At 44.4% G+C, this 12,650-nt stretch overlaps 1 pseudogene; it reads right to left on the bottom strand.

The window, feature by feature from the left end:
* Positions 1-10,561, bottom strand: part of LOC124593949 — a 91,980-nt pseudogene extending 81,419 nt beyond the window's left edge.
* Positions 10,562-12,650: the final 2,089 nt, after the last annotated feature.

Raw genomic sequence — 12,650 nt, 5'->3', positions numbered from 1 at the left:
ACATGAAGAGGGTAGGAAGGTAACCTTCTCGGTTATGGAGGCTGTTGACAGATTTCAGCTAAAATCAGTGAATCTCCCCACTGACTTCGGAGCCTTGCGAGACCTGCTAAAGAAAGTATTCGAAAAACGAGGTGAGAAATTCGATCTTGACGACATTTACCAACAATCAGTACTGGCAAACGGATGAATTGCGTTCGACTGGAGCAAGACTTGGCCGAATGACCGAATACGCACGTACTTTCCTCAATGACAAAAATAAATATTGGACAACTTAATACTCATAACAGCCGACTTGTGATGCAGGAGCTCCGAAGGGAAGTGGAGGAGAGGAGACTAGATGTACTCTGTCAACAGGAGGCGTACTCCCAAGCTGGGAAAATTGCATTTGCTCCCGCTACCTGGCAAATAGTCAGCAGAGGGGTAGACCCGAGGGCGGCAATCATAAACACGGACAAACTTTTGAGTGTCACCACACTCTCGCAGTTCACAACTAGTCACTGTAACGTCGTGGAGCTGCAATCCACAGTGGGAATTATCACTCTCATAAACATGTATTTTCAATACGGCGATAATATTGAACAGCATTTGGACCATCTAACGAGAGTAACCACGGCGTTACAGGAAAGAAAGGTTGTGATAACAGCTGACATCAACGCTAAATCCCCCCTGTGGTACAGTGGCACAAGAGATGCAAACGGTGAAAAAGTAGAAGAGTTTATTATGGCATCGCAACTTGTGGTGGCCAACAGGCCTGGCAACCCTCCTGCCTACGCAGCAGGAGGAGGACAAGGAACAAATATAGATGCCACTCTCGTAACACCAAACACAGCAAACATCATTCAGCACTGGAGGTTTATAGGAAACGCCACCACAAGTGACCAATGTGTAATAACTTTCACCTTAGGCGAAAGAGAGTGCCGCTGGACCATGGGCTGGGAGGTACTAATTGGGAACGCCTAGCGACGGAGTGCGACATTCCCCACTTACCGGAAGGTGACATGCATCAGGGCATAGACGTGGACGAGAGGGCGGAGTAACTGGTGAGTGCAGTGACCAGAGCGGTGAGGGCTGCTGTACAAACTAGGAGGAAGGCCATAGCGGCCTCTCCGTCACCATGGTCTGCCGAACTAGAACTGCGTCAATCTGTCAGAAGGCTGAGGAGGCACTACCAGCGCAGTGTCGTCTGGCAGGAACGACAAAGGTGGCAGTTGCAATATAGAGAGCCAAAGCGGAGGTTCCAAAAGGAACTGCGGGAGGTAAGGACGCGAAGTTGGGAACACTACGTGCTAAACCAGCTAGTCATGGACCCATGGGGGCTCCGCTATAAGCTGGTAAGAGAGAAAATCCGCTCTCCTGTGGAGTTATCGATAGTCAGGCACGGGGACAGGATGACGGAGTCTTGGCAGGAGACTGTGGAGGTCCTCCTCCGGTCCCTGCTGCCTGACGACAGTGTGGATGGGGAGGCTGAAGGGCAACGGCAAATGCGAAATGAAGACCAAGACACATACAATAATGAGACGGCTGTCTACCCCTTCTCTGCAGAGAAGGTGGCAGCCCACATAAGATCATTACAAAGAGGGAAAGCACTTGGGTCGGACGGCATTGTGGCGGAGGTGGTGCAGTTCCTGGCCCCCCAGCTGACTACGCCACTTACTCATCTCTACAATGAGTGCCTAAAGGCAAAGGAAGTTTCCGGAAATGGAAAACAGCAAATGTAATCATAATAAAGAAAGGACCTGATAAGGATCCTGCAGAAATAAAGTCATATAGGCCGATTTGCTTGTTAGATCTGTTTGGAAAAATACTGGAGAAATTGCTGCCTGACAGATTGGCAGCATACCGAGTGTTGTGCGGGATGAGCAGCAGGCAGTTCAGCTTCAGGCCTGGGCGGTCGGCATCTGATGCAATCGCCCTGGCGGCCGGGGTCTGTGGCTCGACCCCGCACAAGTACGTGGTTGACATCATGGTGGATATCCTTGGCGCCTTCGACAACCTGTGGTGGCCTTCGCTCTTCTCCTGCTTGCGGGAGAAAGAGTGTCCAGGGCCGCTATATGGTTGCCTGAGGAGCTATTGTAAGGATCGGGAGGTCTGGCTATCATCCCCTAGCGAAAGAGTAGGAAAAGCAATCGCTAAAGGATGCCCCAAGGATCCGTTTTAGGACCCCTCTTTTGGGACATCCACATGGAGCCGCTACTAGACAGTTTACAACAAAGCGAAGTGGTGCTAGAGGTGATAGCCTACGCGGATGACCTCCTCCTGTTGGTCGGTGGCCGCAACCGGGAAGACATAGAACCGAAAATGGAGAGAGCCATAGAGAAACTGAAATAATGGTGCCACATGACTAAAATGACAATCTCACCCAGCAAATCCACATACCTGCTGTTAAAAGGACATTAAATTAGAAATCCCATTGTCAGAATTAACGGCTCACCAGTTCTCAAGCGACGTGAGGCACGCTACCTAGGAGTCATCATTGATGAGAGGTGGAACATTGGGAAACACATTGATACCGTAACCCTGAGAGCTCTGCAGATATTAAACAATATCATCTCGATAGGACACAAAAGATTCCATCTCCCCCCCACCTTATCAAACTTTACCACAATAGCATCTTAACCTTCAGTAGTGGGTTACAGCTCGGGAGTCTGGGCGCACAGGCTCAAGAGGGTTGTGCCCGCCATGATAGTGAGAAGGGTCCAGACAAGTATGACACTGAGATCTGTGGGAGCCCTATTAGTCATAATGGGGCTCTGCCCACTGGACATCAAAATAAGGGAACAAGCGGCTTGGTACTGGGCAAAAAAGGGGAAATATGAGAAAATTGTAGACATCATGGGCGTGAGGGTGGAGGACAAAAGGGAAATAAGGAAAAGAGGGGAGGAATTTTGGCAGGGGTCTTGGGATGTAGAAGAAACTGGACGTAGAACTTTCCAATTCAGCTCTTGGACATGAAATACTTCGAGTCAACACGAGGACTGATCCATTTTCTCACTAGCCATGGACCCTACCCGACATACTTATGTCGATTTGGGAAGACGGCTACACCCGCGTGTGACTGTGTTGTGTCAGAGGGTACTCCCGACCATGTGTTTTGCGAGCGCCCCTCTTCAATGATGTTGCGACTACACATCGAGACAGACATCCAAACCATGACACATATCAACTGCTTAGACATGAAGACACTTTCCAGCTGCTAAATACATTGACTAACGAGGTATCACGGAAAGTTTTAACAGAATGCTTGAGGGACATGAACTAAATAACTGAGACAACCAACACCGATTGCGTCCAGAGCCCTATTCCCATACCGCCTGCGCGTGGACTGGCCGACTTTCCATCATAGTGCAAGATTAGGGGGAGTGGGGGTCAATGCTACCGATAAGGACATGCACCGGATATGACGTAGGATAAGTTAGTTTGTAGGACTTAATTTAGGAAAATTAAGTTAGCGAACTGCAGCGCTTAGTTCGATGAACAAGGTTATCAAAGTAGGTTTATATCTCACTGGCACACATGTGACGCTGCTGGCGATAGGGACTAGTTATAAGAAATAGATATAACTCGTAGGTGTTAGATATTAAATTCCCATTGTATGTAATACCAACTGTAGCTCACTTCAGAATTGCAATTAGCTACAACATAATTTCATCAGTTGTACAATTATTATAACCCACTAATCAGATAAGGAAGTGGGTTAAAATTGTATAATTACTGTGGTATGTAATAAAGAATTTAAAAGAAAAACGGAGGGGTTACCTGTCTATCAGAAGGGTAAGAGAGTGGACACAGAAAACTACAGACCAATATACATAGCATTGGTTTGCTGCAGTGTTCTTGAGCATATTCCAGATTCGAGTATAATCATATTCATTGACAAATGACAGTTTCTACCAACAAATCAACACGGGATGGAAAATGAAATCTTCACTCTGCAGTGGAGTGCGCGCTGATATGAAACTTAGTGGCACATTATAACTGTGTGGCGGACCGAGGCTCGAACTGGGGACCTTTGCCTTTTGCGTGCAAGTGCTCTACCATATGAGCTACCCAAGCACGACTCACGGCCTGTCCTCATAGCTTTACTACCGCCAGCATCTCGTCTCCTACTTTCCAAACATACAGAAGCTCTCCAGCGAACCTTGCAGAACTAGCACTCCTGAAAGAAAGGATATTGCGGAGACATGGTTTAGCCACAGCCTGGGATCCAGAGTGGCTTCAGAGAGCTCATTTAATGGCGTGATCATGGCTATCTCTCAGGAAAAGGAGGTAAAAGGAAGGATAGTCCCACAACCAGTAGCCCTTGCGAGTCGCGTCTTAATCAAGGTCGAGAAGAACTACACAGTGACGGAGCTGGAGGTACTCTTTGTTGTGTAGCGCTTTGCTAAATTTCGGTACTAAGTGTACGGGCGAGGGACAAAGTTGAACATTGACCACCGGGTCCTTCACTTCATGGGCTCTGCCAGGTTGATACGCAACTGCCTATGGGGGTGTTGTATTTCCAAGAGTTTAGGTTCAGGATTTTATACATTCCCGGATCACAGAATATAGTCGTGTATGTGTTATCACACAACCCAGGAGGGTTTGTGCGTGGATCGACTAAAAAGTGACAGAACTGGTTCAACGTCATGTGCATGAAGCATTTAACATCAGAAAGTTATGTAGAGAGAGCACTGAGCCATATGGACAAGGGGCAGGACAAGGATGAGAACTTCCGAGAGCACTGAGCCATATGGACAAGGAATAGGACAAGCTTTGCAAAAACAGACATAGTGTTTTATGGAATAACAGCAATCAGTGATTTTATAATGTTACTTAAAATCTTCAGATCTGATATTTCAGTTACAGGAGTAACCCGTCCAAATCCAGCAACTTCACCATTTGAAGATGGTTCTGAATGAACCGAAACCGGTCATATGAATAAAAAAATTTGCAATCAAGACGGATTTTAAGTAACAGAATAGGACAAGCATGAGAACTTCCGGGTCTCTGGAATGGATGTGTGTGATGTCCTTAGGTTAGTTAGGTTTAAGTAGTTCTAAGTCTAGGGGACTGATGACCTCAGATGTTAAGTGCCATAGTGCTTAGAGCCATTTGAACCTTTTTTTTTTTTTTTTTTTTGGTCAGTAGCGATCAGTGGCTGGTTTGTTCGGTATACCCACTTTGCCAAGGATACGTGCAAGTATTGTTGGAAGTTAAGAGAAACGTCAAAAAAAATGGCTCTGAGCACTATGGGACTCAACTGCTGTGGTCATCAGTCACCTAGAACTTAGAACTACTTAAACCTAACTAACCTAAGGACATCACACACATCCATGCCCGAGGCAGGATTCGAACCTGCGACCGTAGCAGTCGCACGGTTCCGGACTGCGCGCCTAGAACCGCGAGACCACCGCGGCCGGCAGAAACGTCATACTTCAAGAGCTTAAAATACGGGATAAAACGAGAACTTGCTATTTTCGTCAGAGAGCAAAGCGCTCAACAGGGAGCACTCAGGCACCACTGTTTCCTCTAGTGTCTATGAGGTTAAAAGTGTCAGGGGCAACAAACCTGCTGGGTCCTTTACCAACCACGGTAAATGGTTACAGGTACGTATTGGTGGCGACGGTATTGCATCGACGTATGTAACGTTTACTCAGTTAAGAAGAACGATAGGTAAAACAGCGGCACTTACTGGCCGAGGTATGTACAGTCAAGAGGGTAACATCCGATAACTGTACAGGTCGCGGAGGTTCGAGTCCTCCCTCGGGCATGGCTCTGTGTGTTTGTACTTAGGATAATTTAGGTTAAGTAGTGTGTAAGCTTAGGGACTGATGACCTTAGCAGTTAAGTCCCATAAGATTTCACACACATTTGAACATTTTTGAAAAGGTCGTGGCAATAGCGGAGACTTCTGATGAGGAGGAGAATTGTAACTGGTGTGTTTATCTCGTTGGCATCTGGCCTCAAGTCCCACCGAACGTATTATTAAGGATTTAGTGAAGTTCTGCAGGATTTATTGTCACAGGTAGCGCAGGAAGTGGGATTCCTAATTAAGCGACTTTCAGGACATTCTGAATGAAATGCCATACGGAGTAGCCGGATTGTGTCCAGTAGAAGTTTTAATAAATGAGTTAGCTCTTGATATAAAAAGTGAGTTAATTGATTTTCCACAATTCGGTAGGTTGAGACATAGAGAAATCGTAGAGAGGAGAATTAACGACGTCAAAAGGAAGGCCGAAGGGAGAGAATAGAAGTAGAAGGACCACATAAGGCCGTTGGGGACAAAACACTGATAACGACCCGCTGACTTTCGAAAAGGAGTTGTTGCCTTGCAGCATATTCTTTAATGATTATTCAGAATCTTACGGTGAGAAGGAGATAGCCCATCAGAATGAAGTATTGGTTGAGACTATAAGATTTTGCAAAACCAGTCATCCACCTTGTGTAAAGTATGAAGCGATGGATAGCGTAAAAGAGGTAGAAAGGAGATATAGTCGTTACTGGTTTATGTAATATGCAGAAAGGAACCTTGTATGCTAATCAGTCAACTCTGACCTACAAGCATAGCACGTTGATAATAAAGTGGATACAGAAAATTTGTTACCGTGCGGAAGTTACGTACCGACTCAGAGCACAGTCGAAGAATAGAGAAGCCAAAAGTAATTACGATGATGATGGGAACCTCTAACAGTATTAATTGCGCCTAGGGGGCGCCTGTGTATAATTGTATTGCACCAAGGGAGCGCCTTACTGAGTTTTGTGCCAGAGGAGCGCGTTGTGGTTAACGTCGGTAGGCGAGGACGCCAAGGTTATGTTTTAAGTTGCAGAATGGAGGGAGAAGAGAGACGCTGATTTTGAAGTGATAGTGATACACCTCGTAGTAGAATGGAGCTTTGTTAAAAGTGTCAGACATGGATTAGAAGAGACACGTTGTTAAAGGTTCAGCTAATAAGTGGCTAATTTGAAAGATATGGTACCACATACAGGGTATACCTACCAACACTTTATTAACATCTTGATTGGCATAATAGAATTAATTAGGCGTTCAATGTGTAATGTCGCTATGCTAAAAGTGATGTTTTTAACGTGTTTTATCGCTGATGACAGGAAAAAGCAAACATGATTGTAACTGATAGTAATAGTCTCCTGAATCACTGAGCAAACACAAAAGACATCATTTATCCCTTATTTGATGTTTATTGGCATGGCAAAAGCAGCAGTGAATTTGCGAACTAGTGTGTGTGTATTCCATTCAGTGAATGACATAGGATAAAGTGAGAACACGTTGAAACCTTCCCGTCTCCTTTATTTCTCTTTTGTTACGCAACCTTCCCTTCTACAATAACCTATGAAACCTTCCCTTAGGATTTCAATCTCTTGCTTAATAATAACAAATGAAATCTTCCCTTTGAAATTAATTATCTTTCTAATCTTCGCATACAAATTTAAGTGCTGCTTATTAAAAGTGATTTTCTGATTATTTCGACGAAACATGGAATGTCATCGTCGTGGCCCTCAGTCGTTACCTGCAATAACCCAAAACTGTTCCTTACCTTTTTTACTGTTGCTAGATCGCCATCTGACTGCTACATCGAACTGCGACATGAATATACTTACTCTGTTTTACTATACTCTATTACCTGCTGGTGGGCTGCCATAATAAGTGGCTGTATTTATTAACAAAGCAGACGTTATTCTTTAATAGCAAAGCTGACGTTATTCTTTAATTAATTTCACTGAAGTTACGTAATTCATAGTTAAACTTTTTCTTGATAACAATAAAACTTTGCAAAGTTTTACGTTGATGGTTTTTGGGATGGATTATAATCAGTAATGCAATATTGCTGTCAAACACTAATTATATTCTGAATGAAATGATTTTACAAACGTTCAAATGGGACTTGCTTTTTACAATAATCTTACAACTAGCATTGCGCAAACGTACCTTCAGTAGTCTTGAGTTTCTCAAAAAAATAATTCAACAATATTAGTTCCTCTTATGATAATAGTTAGCTGACGTCTCTGTACATCCGTTCATAATCTCTTGTAAATCATAGCTGGTGGCTGGCAGGCACACCGCTCCTCTCAACCTCTCGCTTCAGACGCGTTACCGACTCGCTTCACATCTTGCTTACTACTGACCTCCTACGAACGCTAAAGTGCGGTCTCTCCAGCCAACAATGCTTTCTGGTGCAAACAATCCCTGCTACCATTACAAAATGTATCCATACGCGATTCCTCCCGCCCTTTTTAAAATTATATCAAAGTGCGATCTCTCCCGCCAGCAATTCTTTGGTGCAGACATTCCCTGCTACCACAATTATTTCCAACATAACAAATAGTAACCATTCCTACTTAATCCTATTAATAAAATATAAACATCTTTCATAAATTGTGGTTTGACAATATACAATAGAAATTTACACGTCTTACAACATGACGGTGGTGGTCTAATGAACATCTCAGAAGTTTCCTTACCACTTCTTATCCTACCAGATACTTATGAATTCCTTTCATTGTTGTGAATGAGAGTGAAGGCAGAAAGTAACTGCAACATTATTATAGATTAGGTTAACTGTCTGTATTGTATCAAACTTTTCTTTCAGTAGTTGTTGTCGTTGTGGTCTTCAGTCCTGAGACTGGTTTGATGCAGCTCTCCATGCTACTCTATCCTGTGCAAGCTTCATCTCCCAGTACCTACTGCAGCCTACATCATTCTGAATCTGCTTATCGTATTCATCCCTTGGTCTCCCTCTACGATTTTTACCCTCCACACTGCCCTCCAACACTAATTTGGTGATCCCTCGATGTCTCAGAACATGTCCTACCAACCGATCCCTTCTTCTAGTCAAGTTGTGCCACAAGCTCCTCTTCTCCCCAATTCTATTCAATACCTACTCATTAGCTATGTGATCTACCCATCTAATCTTCAGCATTCTTCTGGAGCACCACATTTCGAAAGCTTCTATTCTCTTCTTGTCTAAACTATTTATCGTCCACTTTTCACTTCCATACATGACTACTCTCCACACAAATACTTTCAAAAACGACTTCCTGACATTTAAATCTATACTCGATGTTAACAAATTTTTCTTCTTCAGAAACGCTTTCCTTGCCATTGCCAGTCTAAATTTTATATCCTCTCTACTTCGACCATCATCAGTTATTTTGCTTCCCAAATAGCAAAACTCCTTTACTACTTTAAGTGTCTCATTTCCTAATCTAATTCCGTCAGCATCACCCGACTGAAATCGACTACATTCCATTATCCTCGTTTTGCTTTTGTTGATGTTCGTCTTATACCCTCCTTTCAAGACACTGTCCATTCCGTTCAGCTGCTCGTAGAGCATAGGATTTTTTGTACTCTATAACGTGTTAATTATTTGAACCACAATATCATGTTAAGCTCATTATCCGATTCCTTCAGTGGAAATTACGTACTGATTTGTATAGGACAATTTGTGGTACTATTTGTAGAATAGGCAATGTACTCCATTCATTTGCAAGGATATTAAGAGATATCTCTAGAGAAATATCGAATTACGTAAATTGAAGGAGGAGGAGAGGGAGAAAGGAAATGAAAGGGATTATTGATATCAGCTGCATCAGGAGTTTGTGCGGCATCAACGGCGACGAGTGAATATGTGCGCCGGACCAGGATTCGAACCCAAGATCTCTTGCTTACTGGGCAGTGGCGTTAACCACTGCACGATCCGGACAAAGTGTTTATCGCAACCACGAGCACTGCCTCGGCACGCCTCCCGGCCGACCCACCTTCCAATCTATTGCTACCTATCCACAGTCCTTGCCCATATCATCCATGCTCTTTACTTAGATGTTCCCGCAGGAGGACGGACGTAATCGTGCATCCACACTCAATGTAGTGGATCCATTGCCCATTGAGGCGAATCAGCTATATAAAAACGTGCCACCAACCATTCATATAAATATCGAATAATTTTAACCTCTGAGTGTTTCGTAGAGAGGGTAAATTAGCAATAACTACAGGATGCATGAAGAGATGCCACTAATGGAACATTTGCTTGTATGTAACCTGGTAAATGTTTCGAAGCAGCACCGAGATGGTGGAGATACGGAAGCCCTCGCCGGCAAGGCAGAGCGGTCGCTGGTCTTCCGTGGGCCGTAATGCTGACAATGCCACGTGACCGGCACGTCCGAGGTCGTGGGTGGGCTCAGCTATGAGTGTCGGTCAGAGCGGCAATTTGGCTCGACGGGTGAGCGGCAGGCTGGCCACGTCACGGGCACGACTCAGCTGGGTCGGGGCCAACGAGGCTGCGGGCGGTGACGTCAGAGTGGGCGTGCCATGACGTGTGCGGTCGGGGAGCTCACCTAGCCGGCGGCGCTGCCAGAAGGAGCAGCGTAGAGCTGAGGGCCGCTCCCACCCACCGCGCCGGCTGGCATACACACTGCGCTCTCGGGAGGGGCAGTGAGGCGGACAGGCATCCCCAATCACCGGGCCGATGGACTTAAACACTGCGCTGTCAACAGACCAGACGCTCTGCAACGCGCGAGCTACGCACCGTGCAAGGGCGACAGCATGACAGGCAGGGTACCCCGTCATGTTAGCGTAAACTTCTTGTCAAGAAGGACTCGCACCATTTTTTGCTTACGTCACTCTGACACTTAGAGTGCAGGAACATTCGCTTGTTTACGCCGGCCGGTGTGGCCGAGCGGTTCTAGGCGCTTCAGTCCGGAACCGCGCGTCCGCTACGGTTGCAGGTGCGAATCCTGCCTCAGGCATGGATGTGTGTGCTGTCCGTAGGTTAGTTAGGTTTAAGTAGTTCTAAGTTCTAGGGGACTGATGACCTCAGATGTTAAGTCCCAAAGATCTCAGAGTCTTTTTTTTTTTTTTTGTTTACATCATGAGCATAGTGTGCCGCTATAAAAAAAAGGGGCTGAGGGAGAACATATTCCCATACTGGTTGATGAACAGGGGATTCATTGGTGAACATTGTCGTGTCAGTTAGCCTGAACAAAAATTTGTTGATGACTCTAGTGGATGAATAACTTACTATCCACAGTTACTTACACTGCTAGGATAGTCAGCTGTGTGTCGGACAGTTTACTCTGCAGTGGAAATTTGCCTAATAACAGACGTGTAGTATAATAGTTTCTTGAAAAGTAGAAGGAAATTATGTACCTAGTGTGCACCAGTCATGATGGGCCCAAAGATAGTAGTCGTAATTCATGACGTTGTTATTAGTAATTGAACACCAAGGGAGTATGAGACATTGCAATTTGGATGCACTGCTGGAGCTCACATGTGTTTGATTCGTGCAGTAATGGACCCGAAACTTCGTGGCAATGAGTGCTGAACTGTATTATACATCGCGCAGGCGGATGCCAGATAGTAGGAGACAATCGACAAGACTGATGCGAGAATCTTGCACTTGTTGTTTCACTGGTAACGTCGAGACGGCGGATAGAAATGTGGACTAATTAACGAGGTTATCAGGCACACAGAAAGACAGTAACACAACGCGACTGTACCAGCGAGGTCGTCGAAGTTAGCTTACCTCAGAGTTAAGTTGGAAGAAAACCCTCCCCGTCTATGTCCCTAGGCAGTGACACCGATACTACGTTCCTGAGACGACTTGATATCTGTTAATATTTTATGAGTAAGATGTCTTAGCGATCAAAGTTGGGTGTGTGGAAACGGGTGCACATAACTGCTATGGTTTACGTATGATTCAGATAAATAGCCAACCTGTCAGACAGGATCCTTAATGATCTGTGTTCTGGCTATGCATGTCTCACTAGTGCTGATGTATTTTTACTCTACTGGAAGTTGTGTGTTATACAAGTTTTCACTGTGGTCATGTTTTGTGTTCATTTATGTATTACTTGTATTTTTTTGGTGTTGATAGTGTTTTGTTGTATAGATGTGTTTGTAACTCTTTTACACGAATTCTGTGTTTGTTGTCATTGTTGGACATGTCAGTCACGGAAATTATTTCGCATATTGTAGAAAACATTTTTTTTTTTTACATTATGAATTTAGCGGATTTTGAGGATGTTATCAGGATATTAGGTAATCTTATTTAGGGTGTTCATTTTTTTAGTACTGAGTCAAGAACTGTCATCTATTGGTTCCATGAAAGTTTGCACATTGTTTTAGGACTGCTTTTTCCCACACGATGCTTAGCATTTCACTAATAAGTATGTTTGACTTTCCTTGCAGAATTAACTTTGAAGTATAATACCACGATTTCATTAGATAAGGTTGAGAAGTCTAAAACATGTGTCTCATCCATTATAGGATTTGCATTGATCTATTACAATGTATGTAACTCCTGCGAGTCATTGATTTACTTGCTTTTATGATGTGAGATGTTAGGACTGACAGCTCCATCTACATCTACATCTACGTGATTACTCTGCTATTACCAATAAAGTGCTTGGCAGAGGATTTAATTACCATCTTCAAGCTGTCTCTCTACCGTTCCACTCTCGAATGTCGCGCGGGAAAAAACGAGCACTTAAATTTTCTTTGCGAGCCCTGATTTCTCTTCCACAGTTACTACAAGCTACTTAGGTAATTAAATACAGAAATAAAGATAGGATGGGCATGGCGTGGAGCTTAAAGACCTCCCTCACGTCATGTCAAGGTAAAGAAATGACTTGGACTGTCTTTGCACTGCAAAGGCAGT

This window comes from Schistocerca americana, chromosome 2, assembly GCF_021461395.2.
Source record: "Schistocerca americana isolate TAMUIC-IGC-003095 chromosome 2, iqSchAmer2.1, whole genome shotgun sequence".
Classification (NCBI taxonomy): domain Eukaryota; kingdom Metazoa; phylum Arthropoda; class Insecta; order Orthoptera; family Acrididae; genus Schistocerca; species Schistocerca americana.
This window is presented reverse-complemented; position numbering and strand designations above follow the sequence as displayed.